The sequence below is a fragment of the Epinephelus fuscoguttatus genome, linkage group LG12 (assembly GCF_011397635.1).
Source record: "Epinephelus fuscoguttatus linkage group LG12, E.fuscoguttatus.final_Chr_v1".
In the NCBI taxonomy this organism is placed as follows: Eukaryota; Metazoa; Chordata; class Actinopteri; order Perciformes; family Serranidae; genus Epinephelus; species Epinephelus fuscoguttatus.
The window spans coordinates 23,685,086-23,698,943 of record NC_064763.1 but is presented as its reverse complement, the minus strand read 5'-3'; the positions used below and the strand labels follow the sequence as shown (position 1 = coordinate 23,698,943).

The window sequence follows — 13,858 nt, the reverse complement described above, 5'->3', positions numbered from 1 at the left end:
GAAGCAAACATCCCATGGGGAAACAAAGGTTAAACGTATCTGCTGGTTAATGTAATTGATTGTGATGGCCACAGTTGATGAAATTATTGCCTACAATGCTGCAGTGGAGTCGGTAATTAGCTCCGCAGTCAGAAATGACCGTTCTGCTTATCTTCACTAATTACTGAGACGATTATTTGAATTGTCTCAATTTGGGAAATAGAAACATGGCCACTAGAGGCGCTATCTGCAGCATGGATTCACTGTTTGTTTAATCCAAGCTTTAATGGAGATGATTCCACGTGTAGTATCTGTGGTTATAAAACGCATTATTTAATTCCCTGCTCATTTATTGCTGTGTTCTATTATATAAATCAGATATAGTGATGGAGCAGTGTGTGATGACACGGTGTTGGTCATGCTGCAGGAACAGGGCGGATCTTAGGACCCGTGGATTCATCTCTTGTCGGATAATAAAAGTTGGGGTTATCCGTGTGCTGTCGACGTGCGCTAAAGCAGTCTCAAAGTGTGTGTGTGGGCAGCCCTTCTTCTTCTCCTGCTCTCTCTGTCTCTCTCTCTCCCTTTATGTATATGTGTGTGCACATTGCAGTGGTGCAACAATAGCCAGCTGCGGGCTGTGTGTACATTCAGCCGCTGGGTGTCCTCACTGTAGGCTGGGCTGTCCGTGTTTTCCGGAAGAGAGGGTGTGACACATGGGACACATCTCAGGTCAGCAGCTGATCTGCAACACTTCTCGCTACGGGATCCTGGACGTGTCTGACGCCTCTCTGAGTCTGTGTTGATGATCAGCTGTGAGCAGAGTGAACCAAACAGCGTCCATCCCTCCGGATCTCTGTGACTGGACCGCTCCAAGGGGCTCACACACGCCCGAGCACTCATTTGGGTGAGTGAAACTTTTAAGATCATCTCAAGTAAATGAGTGTTTGTGGCCACGGCTCGTGGGTCGGTGCTGGGGAAATATGGGGAAGTGAAGCTGCGTGTGTGCAATGCAGATGTCTCACAGTGCACGTGTTTCCTCGCCGTGTCTTATTGTTGTCCAGTCAGAGGCTCACCGTCGGGCTCGTAAGGATATTGACTCCTCTGCAGCTGCACTGGATTGTGACCACGTTACGCACGCGCGCGGGCACGCACTTTGCACCGTGGAACTGGACTGCACTGAAATGCGCGTCAATAACGTGCCATTGATCCGTGTCATGCACCTGTCGTAAAATACGGTGTCCTCATACCCCACATATTTAACTGTAGGGCCTTTCAAACTGGGGTCCGGGGTCCCAGTGAGGGTCTCTGTAGACGACCCAAGCGGTCCCCAATAATCAGAGGATTTGGTTTTAGTTCTGTCCAATGACAGACAGGTGTCTATGCTCTGGTTTCTCCTCTGACCCTGTGTCAGTGTGTGTGTGTGCTGCCTTTTAATTGATTTATTCATTTGTACTGCAACTGCTGCACAACAAGTCATAATTTTGTGTCTCTTTGAGGTCATTTAGCATATTCTTGTGTTTTGTGTCTGTTTGCAGTCAATGTATGTATCCTTGTGGTGATTTTGTGTCTTTGAGGTTGTTGTATGTCTCTTTGTAGTTGTTTTGTTTCTTTTTGAGATCCTTTTGTATGTTGTGTATCCTTGTGGTTGTTTTTTGTCTCTTTGTAGTCCTTTTGTTTCTCTTTGAGGTCCTTCTGTGTATCCTTGTGGTTGTTTTATGTTTCTCTTTGCAGTTGTTTTGTGTTGTTTTGCCCATTTATTGTAGTTACTTTGTTTCTCTTCGCAGTTTCTTTGCATCTGTAAACCCTCGGGATAAATACAGTCTTATCAGTATTGTCAGTAGAAATACTGAGTACAATTAATCAACAACAACACTTCTGATTATTGCTTAATCATTTCAGCAGTTTATCAAGCAAAGAAAACATATTTGCTTCTTTCAGCTACTCAAACGTGATGATCAGTATCTTCATTTCTGCTTTAATATTGCAAATTAAATATTTCAGGGGTTTTGAACAGTTAGCTGCTTCCCCTGAGCCCTGGTTAAAATAAATGAACAGTATTCAGTGGTTTCCCACATTTTGTTGACAAAATGATCAAACAAAACAAAATTGAATGTATTATTCAATAAGAATAGGGGCTTGATGTGATGAACATGGTGAAGGACCTGCAACTAACAATTATCTTTATTTTCAATTAATCTGCAGAGTATTTTCTTGATTAGGTGATTAATCATTTGATCTATAAAATGGCAGAAAATAGTGAAAAGCCAAGCCAAAAAACACGCAACAAAACATGGTGCTCATTGCTTCAAAATGACACGGTGTCTAATTTAAACAAGCGATGGCTTCATGTCCGCCTGAAGTGGTGCTCATTTCACCCTGTTCACAAGGCGTTTAATCCCTCAGTCACAAGGCACAAGGCTGAATTGTTCCTTTGAATCTGCTTGAAGGATGACTTCAAAATGAATTGACTCTGTGCAGCGCTGCACCTTGAAAAACGGCGACTACATGAATGACATGCAACAAATTACTGTAGTGTCTTCACTTTTGTTCTTATTAACCCCGGACGAATCAATCAGAAAGTCTGCACAGTGTCTGCTAAGCAGAAAGGGAACCTGTTTCACTTTTGGTTGGTTTACTGTGGCAGTGTGATGCTCTTCACAGGCTGGTATTTAGAATGTGCTGTGCTGAACTGTCTGGAGGCTGTGACATTGTTACTGAGCAGTTCAACTTCCCACTTATGCATTCATGTTGTGTTTTGTATGTAACCTTAGCATTAAATGCCACAAATAAGACTGTGGCACCTAGTATGACGGGCTTGTTTCACAAATAAAATGCTTCACGGGATCATGGGCAGATTATGAGACAGCTGACGCCTGGGTATAGACATGCAAAAGGCCCCAACACCCCTCCTACATATGAGGAAGACACACAGACTTTGTGGTGGTTTTACCTCTTTTGTTGTTGTTGCTTTTCATCTCTTTGTAGTCATCATGCATTTTGTGTATTTTTGTGCACGTTTTATGTCTCTTTGAGGCCATTTTGTGTATCCTTGTTGTTTTGTGGTCATTTTGTGTATCCTTGTTGTTGTTTGTGTGTCTTTGAGGTCAGTTTGTGTGTCCTTGTTGTTGTTTGGTGTCTCTTTGTAGTCATTTTTTGTGTCCTTGTTGTTTTGTGGTCATTTTGTGCATCCTTGCAGTCGTGCTGTTTCTCTTTGAGGTCCTGTTTGTGTATCCTGATGGTTGTTTTGTCTCTATGGGGTAATTTAGTTGTTTTTCCTGTTTTTGTAGTTAATTTGTGTCCCTTCACAGTTCCTTTTGCAATCGCTGTGGTCTTTTTGTGTCTCTTCATGGTCCTTCCTGGTCAGTATATATTAATTTGAGTGACTTTTGCAGCTGAAGGCCAGGGGTGCCCCTGGTACTTTGGTCGTCTGGGGCCTGTGGCCAGTATGTCCATTCAGAAATCCATCCATGCCATCATGTGGCTGCCTTGTATCTTGTCCTGATGTACCTGTGAAATTGCTGAATCTTACAGCAAAATTGTGTTTTGTCCAGTTATGTGAGAGGAGAACAAAAATAGGCCGTGTTCTCAGAAATGTGCTAGTAATAGTATTTTTTTAGTATGGATTTTTTTTTTTGCGTGGATTTTCCTTTGTGTGATTTTCTCAAGTCATTTGGACTTGTGTTTGCATGTTTTATATGGTCTGCTTGGTGTAAATTAGCGATTCCAGCCTCACTTGTGTTTCTCTTGCCCACTTATTGTTGTTGAATGTGCTGACGGCTGTAACACTTCTTCACGTGGGCTTTGGTAATCATACCAGAGTTGCGACCCATGCAGCTACTGAAAAAGAGGACACGTCAACAGCTCCCAGCTCCTTCAGCCCCTCTGGGAAATCACTTGAGTAAGGCAGGGGAGGAAACGAAATCAGCATTGTGTGTGTTTTTTTTTTGTGTGTGTATCCTTGTGTGAATGTGCGCAGGTTTATGTGTGTATTAGCATTGCTGTGTCTTTAATAAATGTCATAAACAGTTTTACGTGGAGGCCTGGACATCATTCACCCATATTATGTCAAGAGCAGCTGAACAGCTGGTCTGTGCTGGTTGGAGAGCACTGCTGTACCCTGCTGCTTCTCTTACTGCAACAATTTTCTATTTACAGTCATTATACCCATTGATTGTGATCACTAAATCTCTGTAGAGCTACATGCAATCTGCAAGAAGTGCTCTTCTTTTACAGTGCCAAACCACAAGACCCTTACATTTGTTCAGTGTGTAATTGCTTAACCTATCACCCGAATGATCATCATCATCATAATCATCATCATCATCAGTGGGCTGCACCGCTGGATGCATCTATGTGTGTGTGTGTGTGTGTGTGTGTGTGTGTGTGTGTGTGTGTGTGTGTGTGTGTGTGCGCGCGCGCGGCCACGAAGACAAAATTAAAAGCACTCAAAATGGATGAAAATTGAAATCCCTGCATGACCTTGACCAAGTGGTGTTAGACATCAACCCATACACCAGACTAGATGTTGGTATTGTTTGTTTTTCTTCTCTTTGGATATGTTGAAACTTTATGTTTCAATTTTATGTCTTGACAGCACTGTGGTTAACATGTGGTTAGGTTTAGACACAAAAAACACCTGGTTAGGGTTAGGAGAAGATCATGTTATGGCCTGGTTTGGTCGCTACAAACATGGCTTAAAAATTCTCTGAACTGTCATTAAAATTTTTTGCTTTTGTTGCTGCAAACACTGCTGGAAATGTCCGTAACGCTTGTTAGAAATATGTGCTTTTGTTGCTTCAAACACAGCTGGACATGTCCCTAAATCTCTTTTAAAAAAAACATTGCTTTTGTCACTGCAAACACCGCTGGAATTGTCCTGAACTCTTTTACTCTTTTACCCACTTTTGGTGCTGCTAACACGGCCAGACAGTGCTGGAAATGTCCCGAACTCTCGTTAAAAAAAATACCTGCTTTTGTTGCTGCAAACACCGCTGGAATTGTCCCAAACTCTCATTAAATAACATCCACTTTTGTCACTGGAAACACGGCTGGACATGCCCCGAACTCTCATTTAAATACCTGCTTCTGTTGCTAAAAACAGGGCTGGATATGTCCCTAACTCTTGGTAGAAAATAGATGCCTTTGTTGCAACAAACATGGCTGGAAATGTCCTGAACTCTCGATAAAGAAGACCCACGTTTGTCACTGCAAACACTGCTGGAAAGTCTGGAGCTCTCATTAAAAAATACCCACTTTTGTTTCTGTCAACAATGCTGGAAATGTCCCAAACTCTCGTGAAAAAAATAACCGCTTTTGTCGCTGCAAACAAGGCTGGAAATGACCCTAACTCTCGTTAAAAAGAATAAAAGCTTTTGTTGCTACAAATATGTCTGAAAATGTTCCAACCTTTCATTTAAAAATACCCCCTTTTGTTGTTTGTTGTAGTCATCTCTCCTATGTAATCGTAACAACAACATATGAAATGTACAAATGTAATGTGTAGTTTACAGACACATACAATTCCAACATTTTATTCTGGTACCTGGGCTGTAGGCATTAGTAGGGTTTGATGCTTGTTAAGGTATGAATGTACTAAAAGACAGCCTATAATTAAAACTTTTGTTTTGAAGACAACAACCTTAATGAGTCGTTTAGAAAAAACATTTACAGTAGAGCGGTGTAAATACTTTCACAGAACAGTTCCCCTCAGAGTTGTAAGACAACTCGTAATGTGTGGCTGAACTGTGTTTTCTAGACTGGAGTGTTAAGACGCTCGGCTTTATGGAATCCACAGTGAAGACGAGCTTTTTATTTGATGTCTGATAGACTTTCATATTACAGCTGTGGGAAAACGGTAGCAGCTGTACCTGCTGTAGTGTTTCTGTTACAAAGCCAGTACTGTCAGCAGTACTGCGTCTGTCCGCTGCCTCCTCTGTGAAAGCAGCCTTCAGTTCCTGCAAGTTCTCAAGGTGTGTTTGTGGAATGACTCCAATGTGTGCTTGCATTGTTAAAAGACAAAGTTAACAGTGTAACAGGCTGCATACTGTGGATGTAAATGTCAAAGAATCTTGGTCTCTGCTCCATCAGTGAAAATTTCTTTCTAGACATAGCAGTGTGGAGATGTTGGACTGTCAGTGCACCTATTTGACCCAGACTGAAATATCTCAACTATTGAATGGATTTACATGACATAATGTTCAGATAGTTATTCCCCTGTTGGGTTGAAATCTAATAACTTTGCTGATCCCCGACATTTCCACTGGAGTCATCATTAGGCCAAAATTTTTTATTGTTAATGGCCACAATTTCTTTCCTTGGTCCTTGTTATTAACAAACGCTAACGTGCTAACATGCTAACATAACATGGTGAAAGGGGTAGTCGGCAAACCATCACGTTGGTTGTTAGTGTAACTTTATCGTGCTTTTCAAATACGGACAATACATAGATTGTATATAAAGATGGATGACGGATCTTCACTTTCTCCCACCATACAAAAATGAAGCCTGCATATGGCTGCTGCCGTCTTGCACTGGTGGGATTATTTGGAGCCAGAGTCTGTGCAGTAGAGATCTCTGCGGTACTAAGTTCCCACCAATATGCCCGTCCAACCAAGTGCCATTGGCCCAACTGTATGGAATGGACCCAAAAGCTTGGGCAGCAATAGGCTGCTGTTTATTGTGAATGGGACCACGCTTGTGTTTGTTTGTTTTCATGTAGTTGTTTACTACTCCGCTCAACAGGAGTAGTTGGGATGGCTTCCAGCGCAGATGCTTGTCAGTCTTGCCAGCTCAGGAGTCATTGTTACAGCTATTCTGTCCTCGGGAAACAAACTGTGCAACAGGAACTCCAAATAAATGATGGCTGTTTTTCTAGCAGCAACATCAGAAAACAACTGACCAGTCGGAGCTGAGTATGTAAACAACAGCAACAGAGGCCAGAGCCTGCCTCTTGCTCTGTATCTATGTACGTGAAGGCAGTGTTTTAATCTGATTCTTTCCAGACTCTAACTCTCTGCATGTGTAACACTTAATTGCTGGCATACCCCCTTAAATAGAAGAATAGAGCATTCTGATTATGCCAGTCTTTCGCCAACTCTTTGTTGCTTCCCAGCTCTGAGGCAGAGCATAGATTTTTTTTTTTTTTTTCTTCTACGTGGACACAAATCAGGCCTTCGCTTCAGCAACTCATGCTGCAGGGAGTCTTGTTCAGTCCTTTAGTATTCAGTATACACTTACTGTACAACACAGAGATTGACCACAAAATGTATATTATAGGGCTGCACAATTAATTTAAAGTAATATCAAAGTCACAATACAGTATGGCCAAGTGTATTATCCAAATCGCAGGACCTACAAAAATTTAATTTCACCGTTATCCCGGCCAAAATAAGTGTGACTCCCAATATTATCCTAATAATGATCAAAATTAATAAATTAAGATTAAAATTCTTAAAATGGCACTAAAACATACCGGGATCATTTTACAGTGTTTCCCACACATTGACTAAGGAGCTGTTCCTTGTCAAAATCAGAACCCTTATTTGAAAGGACAGACACAGGAAGAGGCCACGCTCAGCAGTCAGACAGGAGTCACATTACAAACCAATCACAGCTGACAGATATCTTTCCCTTCTTCTGTAAATATTCAGTCTGATAAATACGGAAAAGTTGATCATGTTAGTGCAGGCCTACCCAGAGCTTTACATCTGTCCCACGGACGATAGGCCTACACACTTATAAACAGCTCCTGGAAGAAGATCAGCTCTGCACTCAGGTTGCACTGTAGATAGACTATACAGTGCTTGTTAAGGTAAGCACCTGACCTCGTGTTTTCCAGGTGATTTAAAGACATGGCATGTATACGGCCCCTAATTTCCAGGGCTGGTACCTGTGGTTATTCCACAGGCTAGTTAATAACATGTCAGGCAGGAAATCCAAAGTGTGGGATCATTTTGAGAAGGTGAAGGACGAACCCAAGGTGATATGTAAACTCATCTTCATTGGTCGACTACAAACATAACGTATCATCTGAAACATGTCAGTAGCTACATGCCCATTAGCCCACAGCGCCATTAACAGGCGGCTCAGGTGTGACGTGCACTTGTAGATAAAATATAGACCTATATTAGGTAGGGTTTCATTAGTATGGTTTTGTATTTCTCTGTAATGTAAATGGTAAATGGACCTGCATTTGTATAGCGCCTTTCTAGTCATCCGACCACTCAAAGCACTTTTTACATGAGTCACATTCACCCATTCACACACACATTCATACACTGGTTGCCGAGGCTACCATACATGGTGCCAGCTGCTAAGTTTTTAACACACTCACACCGATCACCGGAAGCATCATCAGGAGCAATTTAGGGTTCAGTATCTTGCTCAAGGATACTTTGACATGCAGACTGGAGGAGCCGGGGATTGAACCGCTGATCTTCCGATTGGTGGACTCACTCTACAACTGAGCAGCTTTGTAGCACAGTGTTAATGTTACTGATGCTATTGTTACTCAGACCTTGAACTCAAACCATTGTGTTGCCTCGCCGAAATGTATAATTTAATAATCAAATAAATATCGTAAACATGCGGCCGACTAGTCGACTAATGGCCCCAAATGACAGCTATTGGTCGACTAGGAAAATTCTTAATCGGGGACGGCCCTACTGTCCCTTTGAAATGCAGAGCCAAAGCTCACTGAGCTAATAGAGCACGGGACTGAAAGGCTTCTTGTATTTCACGTCATTTTGCGTTATTTTTTTTAAAAAATGAAGCGGTTAGTTACCTGTTAACATTTGTTGGGCAAGCAAAATGAACCAAAACAGACATCCCTAAAAGGGACAGATTCGGTGTCTGGTCTTTTTTGTCTGCAAGCCTTGAGGGAATCTGACACGAAACACACTGCTTACAGTTAATTGAGAAACAGGTGTTGTTGTTGCATCTCAGAAAGGACAGCGTTGAGTTAAAATATATTGAGAACCTTGTGTGTGTATATAATGTATCAAAGGTAAAGTGGAAAGTGGGCACCCCGCTGTAACTGAACATTGCCTTTCACACTTGCATCTTTGCATCCTATTCCAAACATGATTCAAATGTCATCTACATTAAAAGAAATATAATTATGATACTTGAAGCAAGACAAGTCAGTTACAAATTTTTTCAGGTGTTTTTGTAGAGAGTGCATACATGAATATATTCATAGGTCCTCATTAGTTGGTACTGTGCCAGGAGCACAACCCCATCTGCATATTAGCCTTCATTATTCAAAGCACGACCAGTGAGGACTCTGGGGGTCCTCAGATCTTTTAGTTAACCTCATCCAAGCACTTTTCCCGCGTTCTCATTAGCTTGTATGTGAGAGACATCAGCATGAATGAGACACCCACTGGGTACCTAGTTAATTTCTTTTATCAGAACATCACTTCTAAGAAGGTTAAATTCAAACCAAAATCTTCGGCAGTTATTGAGACAGCAAAGAAAATCCACGAACATGCTCCTGTTGCTTGGTTGAATTGTTAGACCAACCTGTTGCTAATCTGACTGCATCTTCAAACATGTATTTTTCTATAAACATTTTCTCTAAGCAGCTCAGTTTGATGCAGGCTATGCATTATATGAGTAAATGAGGCATTACAGCAGCTTTGTATTGTCTAGCTCAATCGCCTTTAACGTTGAATATCTTACTGTCTTTGTCTATATAACGAGACAAAGACAGTAAAATCTTAAAGGAACAGTGTGAGAGATTCTGGGAGATTTAGTGTCATCTAGTGGTGAGGATTGCAGATTGCAACCAGCTGAAACTTCTCCCAGTTAGGATTCCTGCATTTTTTTTTTCTTCACAGTAATTAATAATTAGCAGAGGGTTCCTGCTGTAGCTCTGGTTGAGGGTGAGAGGCTGCCAGCAAATAGTTTGTTGGTCACAGGGAAACAGAGATCTGTGTGGGTACATGAGACCCTAAAAAGAAGGTGGATCACAGGGAGTACCACCAGCTGGTCCAGGAGCTTCACCTCCATGATGCCCGTTTCCAGGCATATTTTAGGATGATTCGGGGGCAGTTTTACAACCTGCTGTCTATCGTCGGGCCAGTTTCTTCACCATCGTTAACCTTCTGTAAACTTGTTGTCGTGACCACCACAGAAGGCCTGCCTCTCAAATCATCCAATTGGACAATAGGAAAAAATATGAAGAAAAAGAGATGACATGGGGTGCTTTTCTGCTCTGAGTTTAAGTTTTTTCAACTTGAGGAGTTCAGAGCACAGAAATGCGAGGTGCGTCACAATGCAAAACCGCAAGCAAAAAGCTTCATTCTCGTTAAAAACTATTACTGTGTGAACAGGGCCTAAAGCAGTTTCATGTTATGAATCATGTCTGATGCTCTTGTTGCAAAAGGGCTTCTAACTATGATGGCCGAGGCAAAATATGTGATGAGGCGAAACTGCAAATCGCCCAAACTAGAGCCAATGTTTGGTGTGTCCATTCTGGGCCACTGTAGAAACATGGAGGTGCAACATGGTGGACTCTAGATGAGAACCTGCTCCCTATGTAGATATAAATGGCTCGTTGTAAGGTAACGTAAACATAACAATTTTTATTTTCAGGTGATTATACATACTTAGTATTTTTTATTTAATTTTGTCAATATATCCCCCTAAATTCTACACACTGGACCTTTTAAATTCTCTTAAAATGTTATATCTGAATGTCTCATCTAAATGTCCTGGCAGCTCAAGATGTTCTTCTGCTGTGTGTCCCCAGAGCGCTGCTGTTACTTCCATATGGCTGGTGAGCTAACTGAAATAATTGATGGCTGGTTGAGTTTTTGCCTTGTCCTCTGGAGAGGCTTGTCTGTGTGCTGCTGTCCAAAACTCCCACAAACCGTGACACCAGCTGGTCCTCTGTGGCCACTTGTCTCGATCGACTCCTCTGGGTAAACTATACACAGCCAGAGTCCTGCCTCCATTCCAGGTTACTTGCTGTTCTACATCATTTCATTTCCTCCTGGAAGGGATGACAGTGTGCACAAAGATATTGATTTTTATCCTAAAGGGGACCTATTATGCTCTTTTAAATTTTCTGTTCTATATATATATATATAATGTTATATTGTCAGATGTTCATATTAAACATGGCCAAAGTTTCAAATAATGAGGTAAACATATGGAAAATGAATTCCTGTGAGTAAAAACCTCAGGCTTCAGACCTTTCAACAAGACAGGCTGACGTCAGCTTGTGACAGATTTCTTTGTATGGTCATCTGCTCCACACGCACTGTTGCAAGTGCTTTCTTTACATACCCTGCTACATGTAGCCACATGCTAACGTCAGGGACACTTGTAGTTTTGGTAGCTGATGCTGTTCATTTCTCTACAATTTTGGATGCTATTCCCATTGAACATGTCCAGTTGCTTTAGAGCAGGGGTGGGTCGTACCACGTTCTAAAAAAAAAGGTGTGAGTTAAAAAATCATTTTTTTAATGGACCGAGTACTTTTTATGTTTCTTTTTTAAAAACCTGTACTTCTACTCCTTACTCACTTTTTAACCCTCTGGAATTTTAACCTTCTGGTTTAAACTGTGCTTTCTCACTTTTAGACGAGTCAACTAGTCTAAGTTTAAACATCTGTTGTTTAAATGTAAGGAATGTTAGAAACATCCCTACTCCCTGTTTGAATTAACAAACAGGCAAGCTTCGCTTTCACTCCACTTGGTGCTCTGCCGCTCAGAGAGTGTGGTGCTCTGAATAACGGAACGGTACTATATGCCATCAGTGCGCCCAATTTACGAGTGGTCCAGTTTGTGCCAGAGTGTGCTCATTCCAATAATGGCCATCATAACAAACACTGCACTACAAAAATAAAAATATTTCTACAAATAACATTTGAGTTAAGGTATAAATGAAGTCATAAGAGGACAAAGGGATGGAAAGAAGCCTGGACACAGCAAACCCCCAGGTGTCAGCCTTAAAATATTAAATTGAAAAGTGACTTGTGCTTTGAATAATTTATTAACCAGGTATGTTTTTACTTTTACTCAAGTCATTTTTTTATTGCAGTAATTGTAGATTTCAAGCACTCGATCAACCTATAGTTTAATACTCTGCTGCAATCATTTCCTGTCCCCAATGATGTTGCAGAGAAGCCATGATACAGAAGACCCAGAAACCCTGACCAATCAGAGCAGACTGGGCCTTTTCAGGACAGGGGTCTTAAAGGGACACGCACTAAAACGTTTCAGAGGCTCTAATACAAACCCAAATACAAATATGAACCTGAAAATGAGCATGCTATGTCATAAATGGTTAAAAGCAGAACATACGTATGTGTGATTTGAAGTGAATGCCCACACACTCACAGAAGCTGCTGTAGTTTGCCACCCAACCCACATGTGGCAGCCATCTGATACATACAGTAGTAATGAGCTATGCATCCACAGATGGTATTTTCTTTGTTTACATCTCATTCGTGGGTGGACTTCATTTTATATTGTATGATACAGTATATACAGTATGTACTGTACATAAACAGATGGATTAGTTCCAAGTTCATGAAGGTCTCAGCTTTGTAGATATGGTGTAAGCAAAGACCTTATAAAAAGATATACAGTATATTCATTTGTAGGGTGCCAACTTCCATGTTTTGCAATGTTCGTATGTATTTAGATTCTGTGATACCATTTGTACATGGTTTCCAGTCATTTTAGATCACAGCAGTGGCATGAGTCCAGTGATGAGAGTGTTGGCTGGTCCACCACTTTGGCCCAGACCAGACCAGATTGAGGCCAGTGTATACTTGCTATACTTTTTAACCACAGATGCATTTAGACAACCAGCTGCAGCTTAAACACACTCGTTCACCTGCTTGCAGGTGGAGGATTCCACTAGAGGGCACACCAGAGAATTCCAACCATGTAGGCTCAAACTTGTGAATTTGCATGATGTAAACAATGAACATGGTGACACTTGAGGAGGATACCATGTTGTTGAGATCACCACGGATCCCAGTAATAGTCACTGTAGTTTCATTATAGATGGTATGCATCAAGCTCACCTTGACAATGAGGCCAACACTGTCCCCACCCTTCATGTGTGTATTCAATCTTGCAAATGCGTTGGGTTGCTTAGTTATGAAGAAGTATATTTCTGGCCTTACGCTGCTGTCGAGCTGTGCGTCGGAACCAAGGAGGAGTAAAAATAAGGGTGGCATCCATACTGCTATTTATACATACATGGCATGTCTTCTCAGTACTGCCCAACATTGTAGTTTGTTTTTACTTTGCTCCAATCCACTCTTCAAACCCTGTCAAAGCAAGTATGTTGGCATGACTACACATCAGTATCAGCTGAAAATTACATGTATTTCAAGCAGATGCATTGGTCTCTAGTGATTGGTTAGGGGAAATCAAAACCATCTCCCTCACAGATATCACTTAGAGTCGAGGCAATGCAGGGTTCACTGTTCATGGTTTTTCTTACCTGCCCCGTCAGGCAAGTGGGTCAGAAATCTACTTTGCCAAAAAGTTTGTTTTTACTTGCCCCTATACTTGCCTTTATTTATTTGTGGTTACCAAATAACAAAAGTGACTCAGGGGTTGTCAGCAACCTTCTCAGCAGCCATGCAAGCAAGATGCTTTCAGCTCTGTTATGGCTCTCCAACAACAACGAATCAACAGTGTACGGATGGTGACATGTAAAAGGATGCTGGGCCCAGCAACCACCATCCACCCCAGGCCCACAACTTTTCTTTGGCATCAGCAATCGATGGAACTTGAACACGGTATGTTGTGGCCTGCAAGTAGCTGGCAAGGCTTAGCGTTAATTTATTATTGTATCTTCTCCTCTCTGTGCCGTGACAACATAAAAATCCCTAATTAATACATTTTAAAAA

At 41.5% G+C, this 13,858-nt stretch overlaps 1 protein-coding gene across 2 annotated transcripts in view; it reads left to right on the top strand.

The window, feature by feature from the left end:
* Positions 1–460: 460 nt before the first annotated feature.
* The window catches only part of camkk1a (calcium/calmodulin-dependent protein kinase kinase 1, alpha a), a 96,303-nt gene continuing 82,905 nt past the window's right edge, over positions 461–13,858 (top strand). For both annotated transcript variants that reach the window (XM_049592879.1, XM_049592878.1), the window contains exon 1: positions 461–883. The gene's annotated coding sequence lies outside the window, so the exon portion shown is untranslated. The remainder of the gene's footprint in view (positions 884–13,858) is intronic.